The sequence below is a fragment of the Podarcis erhardii genome, assembly GCF_964252035.2.
Source record: "Podarcis erhardii genome assembly, chromosome: 12".
NCBI classification, from domain to species: domain Eukaryota; kingdom Metazoa; phylum Chordata; class Lepidosauria; order Squamata; family Lacertidae; genus Podarcis; species Podarcis erhardii.
The window spans coordinates 50,206,669-50,225,891 of NC_138513.1; the positions used below are offsets into that span (position 1 = coordinate 50,206,669).

The 19,223-nt window shown below is 43.9% G+C and overlaps 1 protein-coding gene across 6 annotated transcripts in view; it reads right to left on the reverse strand.

Moving 5' to 3' along the window:
* The window catches only part of TPK1 (thiamin pyrophosphokinase 1), a 234,000-nt gene that overhangs the window by 2,710 nt on the left and 212,067 nt on the right, over positions 1-19,223 (reverse strand). The window contains exon 9 of one of the 6 annotated variants that reach the window (XR_014161499.1): positions 15,606-15,748. The exons of the other annotated variants lie outside the window; for them this stretch is intronic. The gene's annotated coding sequence lies outside the window, so the exon portion shown is untranslated. The remainder of the gene's footprint in view (positions 1-15,605; positions 15,749-19,223) is intronic. 6 annotated transcript variants of the gene reach the window in all.

The following is a 19,223-nucleotide window of genomic DNA, read 5'->3' on the forward strand; positions in this document are numbered from 1 at the left end:
CTGGCAACTCTCCGCAAGGAGCGCTCCCGCTGCTTGCGGAGAGGTCCGCGAAGCCTGTCCTGGACCTCTTCTGAAGGCAGGGGGGGGGCAAAAGTCTTTGTCCCCCCTGCTTGCCTTCCCAGGGGCTTTTAAATCGCCCGGACAGCGGAGAAGTCCTCCGCTGTCCCGGGCGATTTTAAAATGCCGCCCGCCAGAAGAGGTCGGGGGAAGGCGGTTTCCATAGGAACGCATTAATTGATTTTCAATGCATTCCTATGGAAAACCGTGCATCGCAAGACGAAAAACTCGCAAGACGAAGAGACTTGCGGAACGAATTAATTTCGTCTTGCGAGGCACCACTGTAAATAGGTCTGTTAGAGGCCGAGTGAGCAGCAGCTGAAGTGGGTGAAGGGAGGGCTCCATCTGTGGCTGCTGTCCCAGGGGGTGAGAGGAAAGAAAGCCTTTGCATTCACCTACTTCATGTGGGAGTGAAGGGACAAAAGGACAAAGGCAATCAGTGCAATAAAATGAGTCGCTGAAGATTTTTGTACTAGTGGACTTTGTCCTTTTGTTGCTTTTCTGTTGTGTGGTACAATCTAGCTTTATGTGGAAGTGGGTCGGTGAAGTCAATGTCACTCGCCCTTCAGTCCTATTCCATTCAAAAGATTGTCTGTGCTAAAAAATAGTTGCTAACCAGAGGACAAGGGTCTATAAAAACATGCTGCAAGATCTTGTTAGTCCCATTACTTTGTGTCTTATTAAATAGCATTTTATTTCCTTGCCATGTCTTGTAAAAGTGGTGGAGGAAAAGGTTGTGCCTTCTTGCATGAAGACGTGTAGGGTAACTATTTGAGGCTGGACCTCTTTTATGTGGAACTTATTATGTAACCAATTAAAGGATAATACTATGGACTACTGACTTAACACACTTCCTGGGATATCACCTTCCTTCAAGTAGGAGATGAGACATATTTATAAGAGTAACAAACCTTTCAGTGTGGCAAGTGACACCAGTTAATTTTTTAAGGTGTTGTTGGATATAATATAAAAAGGCTTTGCTCTACAGAGCTTTAAGAACATACGTGCCTATATCTGAAAAATAGGAGTAAGTGATGGAGAAAAGGGAATGATGTGGAACGGACATTGTGAAGCGGGGAAACAGTGGGGTTTAGTGGTAGGAAGTAAGGGGGAGGCTGATTAGTGTGGTAAAAAGACAGTGCAAGAAAGTGAGGGAAAGCAGATTACGAACACATGTAATGTGAGAGTGAGGCTGATGAATTCTGGTGGGAAAGAGGTATAGATGGAGGAATTACAGAGTTCTGCCCATTAGTCATAGGGACTCTTCTGCCTATAGGCCCTCCATTGCTCACTGAACTAATTGCCCCACCCTTCCATACAGGCTCAAATCCAGCCCAATGCAGTGCTTTCAGTCCCTGACAATGAGCTGCTGCGCTGCAGTCCTTCGTCACCTTGCTTAAGGATCCCACATTGTGGTCTCACTGTCCCACTGCATCATGGTTCCTCAGTCAGCCAGCTGAAAGTATCTGCATGGTGCTGTTTAGAGTCATCTACATAAACTACATGTTTAAGTTAGCCTAAGTGTTAATGTCTGACGTGGGGCAATGTCTGGAAGGAATGGTTACAGTTGATTCTAAATAACTCCTTTAGGTGGGGTATCCAAACAATAGGTTCTGCAGCAGGATCCTCTCCCTATGGCTAATATTCAGACAGTTTCCTGCAGCAATAGCTCTTAGTGAACACTAGGTGGCACCTTTCATCTTTCCCTCCAAGCAGTTTTTCTTTCGCAAGGGCAGTTTACTGAAACACTACAAGAAATAACCGCTGCTATCAATTCATATAATTCATGTAAACAAGTGTTTTCATGCTCAGCAAACATGTCTAACTAGTGTAATTGTGAGCACATTTTAAAGCCAGCCAGCCAGCCAGCAACCAACCAACCAACTGTAGCTAGGATTAAGCAGAGGCTTACCAGTGAAAAACAATGGTTTGTCAATATTTTTGGCACAGAGCTGTTTGGTGGTGATGCTTTGTGTCAGCAACAGGGAACCTGTGGTTTTCAGATGCATGCTCACCATCCCTGGCTGTTGGCCACGCTGCCCGGGGCTGAGGGGAGCTGGGCTCCCCCTACATCAGGAGGGCCAGTTTCCCTCCCTTGTTTTATGGGGTGTGTGGCAGCACAATATCAACTCTGAGTAGTGTAACTGGATAAATTAATAATGTTTAGGATTTGTATTAAAACCTTCAGAGTGCTCAAAGCATTCTGCATACATTATCCAACAAATTCTTATGGACCTCCCCCCCCCCCCTGTAAAATAGGATTCTTTTGGTTTGTGTTAAGTGGCCCAGCAAGTTCACAACCAGTGCCACATTTGAACTGGGAGCGTAATTGCTCACACTGCTAGCAATGAAAATGAAATGGTAGTTTACAAAAAAAAGTAAAGAAACAAAACTCCTCCATGCGTTCAGAGTATGTGAGGAGGGGGAGAAAGGCTCACTCTGCTTGCACCATTTGGACTATCTTTGGGTTTAGCTGTCCCAAATTACTGGTTTCCATGGATGACTGGAGATTTATTATTTAGAATACCACGTTTACAATCTTCTACAAAATTTCTAGCCCACATAGGTGGAGAGGTTGTGAAAATATGCCTTGAATAGAACATGCTTATATATTTTGAGCAATGCTTCTCAAAAAAGGCCAGGGTGGCTACCTAGGACACGAGGTGGCTGAATTTACAGCAAAAGCTCATTGCTGATTCCTATAATGAGATTTCATATGAGATCATCAAGGAACAAATGAAAAGGGAGGAAGCCATGAGGCAAAGCCTACTGGTGTAACAGGACTGCTAGGTGATTTGGGAAGAGAGGTATCTATCAAGAGCATTGCTGGCATGAATCTATCTTTTAAAAAGCAATAGAGGTAGGAAAGAAACATGAAATCTACATGTGCTAAAAGCATACCCTCCAACATTTCTCCGAAGAAAATAGGGACGTCCCATTCCATAATGATAATTTTAATATTTATACTCCACACATCTTACTGGCTTGCCCAGCTACTCTGGACGGCTTCTAACATATATAAAAACATAATAAAAAAATTAACATTTTAAAAAAACCTTCCTTATACAGGATTGCCTTCAGATGGCTCGGAGGTTGGATAACGGCATACCCTCCAACATTTCTTCAATGAAAATAGGGACATTCTAAAGAAAAGTGGGACATTCCAGGATCAAATCAGAAACCGGAACAGCTTCTCTAAATCAGGGATGTCACTGGAAAATAGAGACACTTGAAGGGTCTGTAAGAGTCCTTCCTGAGCTGGAGTACCAATTGCAAAACTTGTTTTTGAATGCTCCCTGAAGTCAAAAACAACAGGCTTCCTGTGGATAGAAAGCTAGGTTTTCAGGAAAAAGGCTAAGGCAGAACTTTTCTGCCTGATGTACTAGTTTTCAACATGAAGTATGTGGTTTTTTTAAATTGGGGTAATTGTAAAAAAGTGATCCCTTCATTTACAATCTGAATTTTTAAAAAAAAACCTTTATTGAAAGTTTTTCATTTCAACATGTAAATGCGCACACTGACTGCAAAATAACTTGTGATGTCAGAAAAGTATACGCCAAACTGAACACTAAATAACAGAAGCCAACAATGAATGAATGAATGAATGAGGAAAAGATATAAACATACCATCATTGTATTACACATCTAATGTATAGAAAGCATAAAACATTTCAATAAGCAAATCAATGGAGATTGTGAAAATAATTGTTTTGGTATCAAATCATATTGAAATAATTTCTGAGCACCTGGAGGCTTAACTGCTCCAGTTTGAACTGCTGTATACTGTATACATGCTAATGAATATATATTCCCTCCCCCCCCCACCTCTGGTTACTTTTGTCTGCTAATTTTTTTCTAGCAGGGCAACCCCCCCCCCTTTGCCCACCAGCCTTGCAGAGTAAATGGTGCATTACCAGCCTTGCTATTACCAGACCAGCTGCTGCTCAAAGAAAAAGATTCAATGGAGTTGAATGTAAGTTCTGGGTTAGGAGAAATGATTTGTTTTACAATTGTCATGCGATTTCAATGACCACATCTCTTGTGGCAAACAACTAAAAAGAAAACAAAATGAAGCAACTTTTAAGGAAGAATGGAACCTGTTCCCCACTTCTGTCACACAGTGGTGAACTAGTGGAGAACCCTGTAGTTCTGAAGACTCGTGTCTTCAGGATTATGCTGAATGACCTCAGAGCACAGAACCTCACACTGTTCTAAGGGTTCAGTTCTCCCTTAGGTTGTCTCCCGTACTTCCTGTGCACGCATAAGGTCAAAACTCTGGTCGTTTCCATTACTGAATGGAAAGAAGAATCTCTACAAGTCTGGACATTTGAAATACCTGAAATTATTAATAATTTATTAAAAGCTTTTAGTAAAATGAACACAACTTCCATCTTTTTCCATGACGGAACTTAGACGTTATAAAATGGCAAAAAATGACAATCAATAAGCTGAAACGTGTAAAGTGAAAATATTGAATTACATTTTTTTGCTTGCCTATTTCAATTTACTCGGAGAGTCCCCATAGAAGGAGCAAAATCTGCATTTAAATAGGGATGTTTTAGCAATGCACCAGATTGCCTTTGTAGGCACTGGGTACCAGAAGGATAACACTCAACCGTTTTATTTTCTATCAAAATACACAATATGATTATGTGTGTGGAGCAAAAGCTTTCATATTCCATGTGTGCGCATTTATAGTCTGTCTCTGAACGGACATGAATTTAACACTCATCCAGGATCCTTGCCAGTGAGTCCCCAAGCAGAATACTTTACTGTCCTCAACACAAGAGAGCGGAAACCATCCACTTTTGTGGAACTCAGTAAAGGGATGCATACGGATACAGTGGTACCTCGGGTTAAGAACTTAATTCGTTCTGGAGGTCCGTTCTTAACCTGAAACTGTTCTTAACCTGAAACACCACTTTAGCTAATGGGGCCTCCCGCTGCCGCCACGCAGCTTCTGTTCTCATCCTGAAGCAAAGTTCTTAACCCGAGGTACTATTTCTGGGTTAGCGGAGTCTGTAACCTGAAGCGTATGTAACCTGAAGCGTCTGTAACCCGAGGTACCACTGTAGGCCTGAGGGTGGTGGACCGCTAAAAGTCTTTGAGGGTTCCTAAATCAAAGAAGGCAGTGGCATTTCCCCAAGAAGGGGAATTTAGGGGGTTCTTCCCAGGTTAAAAGGTGCAAGTTTTCCGCCCTGCTCCGTGGGGGTACTTCTCCTGCTCACAAAGTTTAGAAGAATGAAAACAGACTTGTGGGTGTGTTGGACATTGTTCAGAGGAAACCTAGTTGAAATGGCCTTACTCAGAGACCACTCTTGCTTATTGGGCGATATCAGGGCCGGCCTACCAGAGGCAGCAGATCTGGCCTCCAAGGAACACACTGCAAGTCAGTCTTTACCCTCGCCCCCACCTTGTTCCTGATGAAGATTTCCCCACTCCTTCCCTGGCAGGGGCATAATTTTATGGTTCACCTCAGGTACCGAAATATATTGGGCTAGCCCCGGGTGATATACAAATACTGTAAATAAACAAATTATGCCAGTCCTGTTGGATCTTCAACCCTATGGTAATGCACAACATGACCAAAGTATACCACTGGCAAGTTCTTTGTTGAAAAGGAATCCCTTGCAGTGTGTTTGTTCTCGTCTTGTGGCAAAGTGTATTCTAGATTGCACTGATCAATCTTTGGGCACACCCAGTGCTCCACTGCTATTGCCCACTGCAAAGGATGACAAGCTGTTTTTCAGAGAAACTTGTCCACAAGCATCAATCCGTTCACTGAGGAATCCCAGATGAGCTTCCAAAAAGGACCCAAAGGTTCTTTAGAACACAGTTTTTCAAACCACAGCCACAAAATAAATGGTAAGATCCCTGGAAAATATTCTGGATATATGTGGAACAAATTTGTAATGCCTGCCAACCATCCAACTGCCATCGTGTCACAGGTTGACAAGGGGCACAAATTGTCCCTTGGCCAAGCTTACATTGGCTGACTGTTTCTGCCTTGTGGGTGCTGGATGGACAGGAGGTTAAGAGCCACTTTCTGCTGCTTGGCTCATAAAGCTCAGATTATGCGCAACAGCTTCTGATCAAATTAAACCTCATAACCAAGAGCTTTATTGCAAAGCTTTTAAGAATAAATGGTGCCATTACTTTTGAGAAGATAATGGGGTTTATGGAAACATGGCATTATATTCTCACTAAAAAAAGTAAAAAGAATAAATACATGCACACCACCCAAGTACCAGCTCTGTATTTTATAGACTGTTCTGCTTAAAGTTGGAGAATGCTAGAGTATGAGAAGGAGAAATGGATTGGCGCATGCTGCCAACAGCACTGAAGTTCCTCTCTTCTCAACAGATCTATTCTTTAAAATGTGTGTTGGCGTAAGCAGGACCATTACATTCCTGTTAGGAAAGAAACTGCATCTATCTTTATCCTCCTCAGAAGCAGAGTATCCTTATCACTTGTAAGGTGTCAGTACTTACCTGGGATCATTTATATGGGCATCAAAGCATCTCACCTTCCATCACCTGCATGACAAACATGCAAGTTCCCTTTTAAAGCGAGCAGAAGCCACTTGGGGAAGGGCAATCAGGATTGGATCAGCAACACCACACATGTGGTCCGGTTGCCCTTACCCCAAAGCAGGCCCCCCTCCACCCTGCAAAGGCGTATTTCGAACTCCACAGAAGAAAGCCACTGACATGGTGATTTGGACCAGGGAAATGGTGGCTGAAGGGACAGTGAAACATACTTTGTTCACTGACCCTGAAAGCAGACAAATGTGCAGGTGCTTGTCTATGACAGCTTCCATATTTGTATTGTGATGCTCAGCTAGAGCCCACAGATTTGGGTGGAGGCTCCTTCCGCTAATGTTTTGCTGCCAACAGAGAGGCACATCCTCATCCCAAACTATTGCTGCACTCAACAGGGCACATGCAGGTGGATTGGGGCAAATATGTTTTTTGTTACTCATATAAAAAAGAAATGGAGAAATGAACACAGATATTTTCTTGTTGTGTATAATGATTATGAACTACTAGGGGCTGTACACATGCTCACCTTGGTTGCCAACACTGCCAACCCACCAGCTCTTGCCAAACTCCCTCCAGCTCTTGCCAAACTCCTCCCCTAGACCTTGCTAACCCCACCCCCATAACCTCTCAGACCAGGGGTGAGGAACTTTTCTAGCTCCCACCTTGTGGGCCAAACTTGACTGGTGTGCGAGGCAGCCCACCTGCCAATATCCCAGCAACAGAGGTTGCTGATCCTTTCAGGCTTTTGGGACCCTTCCCCCGCTTTCCCTCTGCTTCTCCACCACTTTAGTGGTACAAGAGAAAACGGCAGTGAGGGTCATAAATCCACTTCTCCTTTGCACCCCCAAAGTTGTAATGCAGAAGGAGAGGAGGATTGCAAAAGATTTAGACCTTCTCCTTTCCCCTTCATGCCACCACCATAGCCATGTGGGGTTAAGAGGGTGTCCAGCAGGAGCAGCAGTGCAGGGAAGAGGACAGAAAGTGGAGGTCAGCCTGGGATCAGGGCAGCCGCAGCAGCAGATTACCAGGCTGGCCAGCCGCCACTTCTGGTTGCTACCCTCCTCCTCATTTCGCTCCTTCTGCTGGACCAACTCTCCACTCTAAATCACAGAATCATAGAATTGAGGCAGGGTGATCATGGCGGCAGAGGTCTGCGGTGAACGTTTATAAAGCTCAACAACTTTGGGTGGGTGCTCTTTCTAAAAAAAGATGAGCAGCTTTGGGTGGGTGCTCCCCCTAAAAGAAGCTCAACAACTTTTCTAAATAAAAAAGCCCTGTCAATGTCCTTTTTAAATTGTGGTGCCCAGAATTGGACACAATATTCCAAGTGTGGTCTGAGTAAGGTAGAATAGAGTGGTACTATTACTTCCCTTGATCTGGACATTAGATGTCTGTTGATTCAGCCTAAAAGAGTATTCACTTTTTTTGCTGCTGCATCACACTGTTGACTCATGTGAAGCTTGTGGTCCACCAAGACCCCTAGATCCTTTTCACATGTACTGCTAGTAAGCCAGGTGTGTCTCATCCTATATTTGTGCATCTGGTTCTTCCTGCCTAAGTGCAGAACCTTACATTTGTCCCTATCAAAATTCATTTTGTTAGCTTGCTGTTAAGGTCATTTTGAATTCTGATTCTTCCTTCTACACTACAGCATTAGCTACCACTCCCAGTTTGGTGACATCTGCAAATCTGCAAATCAGTTCCTTCATCCAGGTTGTTTATAAAGATGTTGAACAACAACAGGCCAGGACAGAACCCTGTGCCACCCCACTTGTCACTTTTTATCAGGATGACGGGGAACCATAATGACTACTCTTTGGGTTCGGTCAGTCAACCAGCTACAAATCCCCCTAACAGTTATCTCATTAAACCCACATTTTACCATCTTCCTCATGAGAATATCATGGGGGACTTTGTCAAAAGCCTTACTGAAATCAAGATACACTATATCCACAGCATTCCCCTGATCCACCAAGTTTGTAATTCCATCAAAAAAGGAAATCAGATTGGTCTGTCATGACTTATTTTGAGAAACCCATCTGGCTCTTAGTAATCACAGCATCCTTTTCTAAATGCTCACTTCAGCCTTGTCCTTTTAATTATCCCAGTGACCTGAAATGTTTTATACTGTGATGCCAATAAAGGTATTTGATTTGATTTGAAATGCTCACAGACCGACTGTTGAATCATCTGTTCTAGGACCTTCCCTGGTACTAATGTCAAGCTCACTGGTTGGCAGTTACCTAGGTCTTCCTTTTTCTCATTTTTTGAAGATGGGGACAACATTTGCCTGCCTCCAGTTTGTAGGGACCTCATCTGTTCTCCAAGATTTCTCAAAGATCATAGACAAAGCTTCTGTAATTACATCCGCCAGCTCCTTTAGCACCCTTGGATGCAGCTCATCAGGCCCTGGAGATATGAACTCAATTAAAGTTGCTACATGTTCCCTTACTACCTTTTCCTGTCTTGGGCTGCAGCTCCCTCCTCACATCATGTATTGTGTTATCACCAGGTTGGGCATCACTTTCCTTTTGGGTGAAGACAAAGGCAAAGTAGGTGTTAAGTAGTTCCATCTTCTCTCTGTCACCCAATGGCATTTCCCCGTCTTCCCCATGCAGAGGACCTACCACTGGCTTGTTCTTCCTCTTACTTTGGACATAGCCAAAGAGACTTTTTTATTATTTCTAATGGCTGGGTACTGCAAAAACAGCAGATCCTCAAGCTGGACAGGGAAGCCAAAGGTGGCCAGTGGCAGTACCAGCCAGCCTGGGGTTCTGAATCTGGAGGCAGGGGGCCCAAGGCTGGCAGGCAGAGGACCCAGCAGAGCTGGAGTGCTGCAGCAGCCTATTCTAGCAAACCTCCATGGCTCACCTGGGTGCTCACCTACCACCTCTCATCACACTGTAGTTTACAACTTAAACACAGAAAGATTTCAGGGTATGGAGGACATGAGGCTAGCTTCCAGTTTAAACCATAAACCTGGTGTAAAAATTCAGCTTTGACCTAAACTTCCAAAACTGTTAAGTAAAACCGGGGGTGGGAACTGGCAAGCCAGAAATCGGGCAATAGAAGTGCAAAAAACAATGACAGGCTGAATCAAATGCATTCCAGTCTTTCAGTGTCTTTTAACCTCAAGTGCCTGAAATTAGTTGGATTTCTGTCAACTCTGACTAATTTCAGACACGTGGGGTGAAAAGGCAGTGACATGTGCAATTGAAAAGCAATGACATAAACTCCCCAGGCATAATCTTTCTTGGCCCATAACGAGTGCCTGTCAAGTGGGCCTGATTTGCAGACCAGGCTCTTCATCATCTCTCCTGAAAACTCCCTCCCTCCCCCATTCCTTCTCTTCAGGCACCTGCTAAATGCCCAAGAATACACATACCTGAGCACTGATAACAGGCAAACTGTTGGCAACAACACAAAACTGGGCATGTTGATGATTCCCTTATTCTCACTTGCAGTTTCAACTGGACATGACGGGAGCTCTGATTGCACAGGAGAGGGGACTTGATAGGCAATCTGTTTGGAAGCTTTTCTTAACCCCTCCCCCCCCACTGCTTTCCTGATTAAAAACTGCCCCACCCAGCTGCTACACGCCCTGTGGTACCTAAATGTCATTCCCCCCAATATATGAAAGTATGAAGGTAATATCAGAAATTTGTAAGAAAAACCAACCTATATAAAACTGTCCCTCAAAGGTCAGTACTCTGCCCCTCTGAGGTCTGCTCCTGAGCCAGCTGCCTAGTTGGCCCTGCATGAACGGCAGGAGCAGCTGAAGAGCAGGGCGCTGCTCACCTAGATTTTGCTGGTATGCACTACCAGCTTAAAGGGCAGCTAGCTCATTCTTTTCCTCAATTTTGCTCAAAGATGGTCTTGGGAGGGAAATGCATCTAAACATCGTATTTTCTGACAGGATGTATATGGATTGTGACTAACACTGCGTGCAACTGCTTCCCAAACCAGCAGTAGGATTGCACAGGATGTAGAGCACAGAACCAATCTTTATCTTTTCACCCAGCACCAAGAGCCAGGCTGTGTCCAGTTTCCCAAAATGTCCTGTGTTAGGAAATTCTACCAGTATATCTAAGAACTCTAGATGCTCTTCTGTTTTTCCCCGTTTGACCTGCCAGGCCACAGTGTTGGCTGGTGCCCACTGGCACTGGTAGGCCAGACAGCAGCAAGACCCAATGACAGGCAGAGCCAACTAATTCTCATTTTGTCTCCATCTTCCTCCATCCTCTACACTGACACTATGGATGAGGAAGCAGGAGGCTGGATGAAGGCAGATTAAGCTTGTGGGGCAGTGCCCTATTTGTCCTTATGGACCAATCCCCACAGCATGCCCACCTGCTGCACCCAGCATCATGCATGGCATTTATTACTATTTATTGTAGGAGTGCAGGGCAGCAAACAAAACCACAATTTAAAAATGAAAACAAAGCAAAAACATTCTGAAACGTATACAAAATTTTAAAAACCCAGCTGACAAAATGTAGTGATGGCCACCGACTCAGAAGGTTTAGGATTAGACAGATTCAGGAAAGATAAGGCTATCACTGGTTTTATACCACCTGTACTGTTGGAGTAGCTGTTAGCATCCGTTTTTCTAGAGAGACAATGGAGTGTGCCTCCAAGGGTGAAGCCATATCTCTGGAGTATCACAGCGCCTGCTGTAGCTGCAGAGACTGGTACCTAGCAACTGCTGCCTCCAGTGTTGCTTTTACTGCATTCATTAGCAGCACTGAAATGACCTCGCTGGGGTGCAAGCCTGAGCTGTGTGTCCTGGGCTGCCCAGAAGACACCCACCCCAGCCTGCCTCGCTGATGTGGTCCAAAGGAATGCAGAGAAATAGGTTTGGCACCAGTTTGGCGGCTGGAAGGAGGCATATAAAACACCATTCAACTTTCTTAGGGACTCCACTTCTGATTTGTGTAGGGTTACGCCTTGGTCTTTCCTTCTCCCAAGGCAGATGGTATCGAGGTTGTATGCCTCTGAACACCACTTACTGGGAAGTGCAGATGGTGAGAGCCCAGTTGCACTTGGGTGCTGCTTATGGGCTTCCCATGGCCATGTGGTTGACTGCAGTGAGCACAGAGTGCTGGACCAGATGGGACTTTGGTTCATGTGCTTAACTGGGCTTCGAAACCCATCAGCACACCTAGAAGTCAGAGTGTCATCCTCTTTTGCTGCAGATGTCTTTCAGAAGGACAGAAGTCATTTTGTTTCTGCATTAAGGCAAAGTGGAATTAATTTGCCCCCAGTTGTGCTATGGCAGTTTGGAAAGAAGGCTATCAAGACTTTCTGCTACTTTCCTGTGCAATTCACACAGGAGGGGGTAGGGGTGGGAGTTGGAAATCCCACCACCACATATACTCAAAATGTGAGCTTGGAAATAAATTCCATGAAGTGATCTCGACATTCTGACAGCTGCAATTTATCATCATAAATTACTGTGCTTTGCTGCAAAGTTTCTGTCATATGAAGACAGTGATCCTCCTAAATTGCCTAGTGCCCTCTTCAATAATTATCTTAGTTTTCAAAGATATAGATATCCTAGATAAAGGACATCTCAATCCATAGACAAATAGAAGAACTTGGATCTCATTGTACATCTGCGGAAATACCCATGCATAGCTCTATTAGTCTTTAGATGAGGGTCATTTGTTCAGCCAAAATGTCACAGTGCATTACTTAAAGGGAGAAATTGGTGAGGGTGCATCAGACAGGATACGCGGCAGTAAACAAGCCTGTCTTTTATGTATCTTCTTCATTTTAATCAATGTATACTTTATATTTCCTGTATGGAAGCTGCTTTTCTGCATTTTCTACCACCACTGTGCTTTGAGGACCTGTGTAGTGCTCCAACCCATGCGATGAGAGCATTAGAAGCCCACTGTCAGGATGGACTGGAACTGGGAAACTCAGGTTCAAATCCACACTCTGTTGTGAAACTCCCTGGATGAATTTGGGGAACTCATTCTCTGCCTAACCCACCTCGCAGGGCTGTTGAGAGGATAACATGCTGGGTGAGGTGAGGGGAGCTGTTTGAAAGGTAATTAGAAACAGCAATGATAATACAGTCTGGATCTGTGGCTGCTCCCTAAAATCACCCTGAAAACTGCTCCTGAGGATTGTGAGACACTTGAGTAATGGGGAGCTGGAAGAGGACATCAGCTAAAATCAACAGCCCCCCCCCCCATAGGAGCAGAAGGGATCTGCCGGATCCTAGCTTATTTAAGTAAACTAAAATTAAGGTAATCACAACAACACACTGCAGGGGGGTTTCTTGCACATTGTGCTATTACAGCAGAAATCTATTCATCTAAGTGACCAACGAAGGAAAACATACAACTTATTTTGACTTTTAATGGAACACTGATCCATACATTCGTACATTGGAATCCATTCCAGAAGTCCACTCAACTTCCAAAACGTTTGAAAACCAAAACACAGCTTTTGATTGGCTGCTTGGAGGAAGGGTTTTTGGAATTCTTTTGTGATAAAGTCGTTATATTGGACTGGAGGGAGGCTGTTTTTGACATTTGTGGAAGGGAAATGTGTGGAAGGGAAAATGATTGAACTTGAGGTGTCTGGTTTAAGATTGGGAAACATCACCTAGCAGAATGACGAGCAGCTGGATATTATTCTGGACTACAGCTGGATAGCATCCTGGAGCACTTTGAATATTTTGAATAATCTTTATAAATACAGTTGACAGAGAATCAGAAGTCCTCTTTACTTCTTTATTTCTCTCTTCTCTTTTTCTTTTCATTTCCCCCCTTCTTTTTCTTCTTCTTTTTTAACTACTTTGCTTTTGCTTAAGGTTTGTTTTGTTCTTTGATGCCCTCTACTCTGAATTAATGAGGGCATGTACATGAAGGCGATGGCTGGCTGGTGAAAGACCCTGTGTGAGACGCAGGGAAGAGAAGATCTCCCAGGCTGGGAGGCTGGGAGAAGTAAGAAGCTCCCAGGTGAAAGCTGGGGGGGGGGGTCCACCCCCTTCTGTTTGAGACACCTTTGAGAGGGCTTTGTAATCCCATCTCTTTTGCTTTTAGATTAGTTTGCTCTTTATTGTATTGTATGATGAAAAAATTCAGTAAAACATTATGCAGAAAGAAAGAAAGAGAAATAAACCACATTGGTCTATCTCTATTGGAGATGCAGCAGCAAGAACAATCTTAGTTATCATAAGAAGAAGAGAGCTTGACTCTCAACATAAGCTGTTGTGTGAAGTGAATTTGGCTTTCATCCTAGCCACTATAGCTCAGAGGCAGACCATATTGGAGGAAGGGCTGTGGCTCAGTGGTAGAGCATCTGCTTTGCATGCATGAAGTCCCAAGTTCACTCCCTGACATCTGCAGTTAAAAGGATCAGGCCGGGGGTGATGGAAAGACCTTCTGCCTGAGCCTTTAGAGAGCCACCTGCACCCAAAGTAAACAGTACTTATAGGCTATACAGACAAAGAGTCTGACCTGGTATGAGGCAACTTCCTATGTTCCAATCCTGAAATCTCTTCATTCTCACAACCTTCATCATCTCGGCATCAACATATAAAATTATTTTTGCCTGTTGGGTTCTTATACATTTCTCTGTGTTTTGCCTTGAGAAACAGACTTACTCAGTCCATGCTATCTGAGTACCAAATGACACATGGCTCTTCTATAGCCCTATAGAATGGCATCAGACATGATGCTGTCTTCTCCCCAAACAATGTATGTTCCATGGTAGTGTTTACAGTATTACCTGCATCTATTAAGACTTGGTGCCTCCGTGGGACAGAGGAAAAGGTTAACAACTACCAGCTCTTGATTTAAAAGTGGCCTTAAATCAACTCTCCCCCCTCCCCCAGTTATTATACTAATAGTGATATGGTGTGGAGGGAGAAACAGTTGTGTCACTGGGATGATGGTGGAGCACAGGGCCAGAATGCGCTGCTGAACCTCTCCTTCTAAAAGGGCTCTCTGGAAAAATGTGCAAGTTTATGACAACATGTAGCTTTATTTTATGCATCTACAAAACAGTGATAATTCATCATGGCATTAATATAATCTTTTCATCATTCTTTCTTATGTCTGTATTGCGCATAGCAGTCCTGGTATACCTGAGCCACGATTAAACAAATAGGAGCCTTCCAAAAATTTATAGAAGCCTTTGGATAATATATTTTATCACTCCTGTGCCTGCCAGTAGCACACTGCATCTCCCAGCAGTGAAACCTCTGCAGGGCTAGTAAAGCAGGGAAAATTATAAGCAATACAATTTCTGAAATCACAAAAATGATTCCACTTAAGACTTCCCACTCCTGTATGAATCATGGATTTAGAACATGCCAGTTCAGTGCTAGCCTTCTGATAGATTTAAGAGTCAGCAGTTCATACCTATGTGCAGAGGAGGAATTGGAAGTTCATACCCAAAGGCTGGGCCAGAAAATTTATTTCTCTCCCACTATTCTCTCCATTGTATTGCCACACAATCCCATCCCACATCAGGGCTCTCATCCCTATTGTTACCTCTCTCATACATTTTGGTATCCTCTCATGAATATTGTGAGAGTATCTTCAGGCAGAGCTCTTTGCCTGGCCTGTTCCCAGAGATGGAGGGGGAAGGAAACTCAAACCTTTGGAATGCAAAGCATGTGCTCTACCATTCAGCCAGGCCCCTTTCCCAATAAAACAGCACCATGTGCATGTAAAGTAGACAATTCTTTGAGCTTACCATAGTAGTAAAAATTGTAATAATCCATGTTATGTTCCATTAGTCTTGTCATGTTTTATGCTACAGCCCATCATTCTTGCAGATATGATGTGATGCTATGTGTCAGAATACCAACAATTATTTGGTACGGATGAAATGCTGCTCTGCTCCATTTGTGGAGAATGTGGGGTTGCTTGACATACATCAATGGACAGCCCTCATGAATGCAGCCCTGAGTTGTACAAAAATGTAATTAATACATTCTTAGCCCTACATACAAGAGCAGGTACGGTCCAGACACAGGTTGACCATCTGCTTGTGAGATCCAACTTTCTCAGGAAACATCATAATAGCTGCTCTGTTGGAGTGCTGGGTACTTTGTCAGCATGGGAGTTCTGGCAAAAACCCACCCTTGCCTTCACTGGAGGCTGCCTTGGAGAAAACTCGGGTTTCTAAGAGGTGAAAGGGAAAAAGTGTATACTCAAGTTTCTGCTCATCACAGTGACTTTTGGCCAACATAGACATCTTCAATTCACGGTACTTGCAGAGATGATATGCCCATCAGTGCCCATTAAACTAAATGTCAAGTTTTGGAATAAGTAAGTGTCAAGCTGAATAGGCAGTCATTAGCACATGAATAACATTGTCCCAATTTCCTTTTTAAGTAGCAAAGAACTAAGAAAGTTTTCTTGCTATGGAAATATGTATCAGGACTGCAACAATGAGCGCACTGGAGACTAGCTAAGCAAGCGGAAGGACATTCTGGCCTAGGCACAGTCCCAAGGAACTTTAGGAAATTCTATGCCCCCACTCCCAGGAACAACATGGAAAGAGGAAAAGTAGCCTGTTAACAGTCATCAGGCAGAGAAGGACCAGCTGTGGGATCCCCACACCCAGGGGCAAAACTAGGCTTTATTTCACCAGAGTCAAAGACCCAGTCTGGCACCCCCCCCCCATTTGTGTACACTTATACACAGGATGGGAGGCTCAATGGTGCCCCTCTGGAGGCTTCACCTGGGGCAAAAACTCTGACTAGCCCCCCCCCCCCCAGCTCCAGTTAGTAACCGAAAGTTGCACCATAACTACAGAAGTCATTTTGACCTCTGCCATCAGCACAAGGGAACAGAGTACTTCCACGTATATTTTAGTGTGCAGTCCTGAACAAATTTACCTCAGAACACTGGGATTTACTTTCAAGTAAATGTGCACAGGGTTGCTAACATGTTGTAAGCTGCCTTGAAGTTCATTTGGTCAACTATCGAGATATAAGTCTTTAGAATATATAGTCCAATTGTATGTATTTGTATCCCACTTTTGTAACATGCATGGTTCCTCACACCCCGCCATTTTAACCTTACAAAACCCTGTGGAGCCGTTAAACTGAGAGAGCGCAATAGGCCCAGTGTTGCCCAGTGAGCTTCATGGCTGAGTGAGGATACGAACCTGGGTCATGCCCGTCCTAGTCTAACACTCTACTTACTGCACCATGCTAAATCCACTTTTGCCTCTAGTAGGTATCAAGATATAAGAAATGCCTGGAGTGACCTATGGCAATAGGTAAACATTTGATCATGCTGCTTAAATGAAAACAAAAGCAGAAAACCCTACCCATTTTCTATTAAGTCAAGTGTCAACTGCACCTTTGTGCTTAGTGCATACATGACTACAAGCATCACTCATCCATCATCCATCAAGTGCTAACTAGCAGTGTAATCATGAGGCACAGAACTTCCATATCACTTCATAGCAACATTTTCAATGAGGATAACTAAGTCAACACATTTTTGATTAATCAAGCAGCATACTGTGTGAAATAAGCCCTCGCTGCAAACTGCACCTTGGCTCGAAGACCTGCTGTGTTCATAAGTTCTGACACAAATCTTAGGAAATGATACGGTACTGTCAATTGAACAGCTTTGCCATTCTTTGGTTTGTTAAATCTGGGGTGCTCAAAGAGGGGTGATGAATCATACAGAGTCATGAGAAATGCTGTCTTAGAAGTAGCTTCATTAGCCAGAACAGCTGAAATAGTTTGAGTTGTGTGGTCAAATCCATACTAACACAACTATTGTGCTTGCTGAACTTGGGCCATGCTGCTCTGGGGTTCACCTGGTTCTACAGGGCAGTTCATGCAGTCATGTTTAGTGCCTGCTTGTGTGAGTGACGCATTGTAGAGTTTCGTCCACAGATAGAATGTTCATATAAACTCAAGCACAATGCTTTTCTATCATTTGAGATGTCCTCTTGTCAGGCATTAATACTGTTTAGACTGTGAGAAAAGAATGCTACTGAAAAAAGGAAAGAAAGGCAGGAAAAAGAATATCAGCTCACAGCTATAGCAGTGGCAAAACTTTGTTTCCATCTGAAAATCTCCGTTGGTGGTTGATGTACAATGAGAGGCTTTGGTCCTGAGCCAGTTCCCAGCATCAGACATTGTAATTAATTGTCAGCTGGCAAACTCACTGAAAAGCCAACAGCTAAGAAGCAAGACTACAGCTCTCGTTCCTAGGCTTCATCTCCACAATTGTGAAATTTTGGCACAGAAATGAAGGTGCTACAAGGCAAAAACTGTGTGGAACCTTTCATTAGTGCTAACATTCACTTTCTGGTTGTTTTTAATGTCAAAGAAACCGAAAAGTTGAATTTAAAAAACAACCTAATGTTCACTGAGGTTGTAACTCTCTCATAATCTCTGCTAAGGGACAGAGGGAACTCACATACAGTGGTACCTCGGATTAAGTACTGAATTTGTTCCTGAGGTCCGTTCTTAACCTGAAACTGTTCTTAACCTGAAGCACCACTTTAGCTAATGGGGCCTCCTGCTGCTACTGCGCCACCAGAGCACGATTTCTGTTCTCATCCTGAAGCAAAGTTTTTAACCTGAAGAATTATTTCTGGCTTAGCGGAGTCTGTAACCTGAAGCATATGTAACCTGAAGCGTATGTAACCTGAGGTACCACTGTATCTGGTTAACTACAGTTAACCATACCACACACCACATGGAGTTATCTAATTGTTGTCTGCACTAAAATGCTCTAAAATGTATGTTTCTTATGGCGTTTCCACGCACTCTGGTTTCTGTCACCGTGTTCTGTTGCGCCAGAAGCAGTTTAGTCATGCTGGCCACATGACCCAGAAAGCTGTCTGTGGATGAACGCCGGCTCCCTCGGCCTGAAAGTGAGATGAGCGCCACACCCCATAGTCGCCATTGACTGGACTTAACTGTCCAGGGGTCCTTAACCTTTACTTACTGTATTCTTTTGATTTTACTTCTGTTTTTTATATTTTTTGAATGCTGTAAACTGCTTAGATAATTTCTTTGAAATATCAAGTGATCTATAAATTATCTAAATAATAATGAGCAAACCAACAAACCAATTTGTGATCCAACAAATTGAAACATAGCCCCTTTGCCTTACATGATGCCCCTCCTGCTGTTGTTGACACCCATTTGTCTTGAGAGACAATGGAGGGGTGAATTCAAAGCACTGAAGTGACCTCACCAGGCCACAAGCCGGAATCGTGTATATGGAGGTCCTAGACTGCCCAGATGTCAAGACCACCACCCCTCGGCCTTGGAAAGCAGAGCAAGACTTTTGGCACCAGCTTGGCTGCAGGAGTTGCTGAAAGGAGGCATGCAAGGTGCCATCCAACCATCTGAGGGACTCCACTTTGGATTAGCACAGGGTTTACAGTGAAGGTTTAGGATCAGAGTATTTCTTCTCCAAGATGGGCTACCTTCCCAGATTGACAAGCCCCACTTGCCCCTCACTTCCCTCTACTGTATGGGGTGTTCGTGGAGGGGGTAGTACCTCTAGATGCTGTCAACATTCAACAGCAGCCACACCTAGGAACAGCTTTGAATGGCTGGCTAAACCAGGTGAGTGAGGGACTTTCCTGCATGTGAAGACAGGCTCCAGTAGTAGA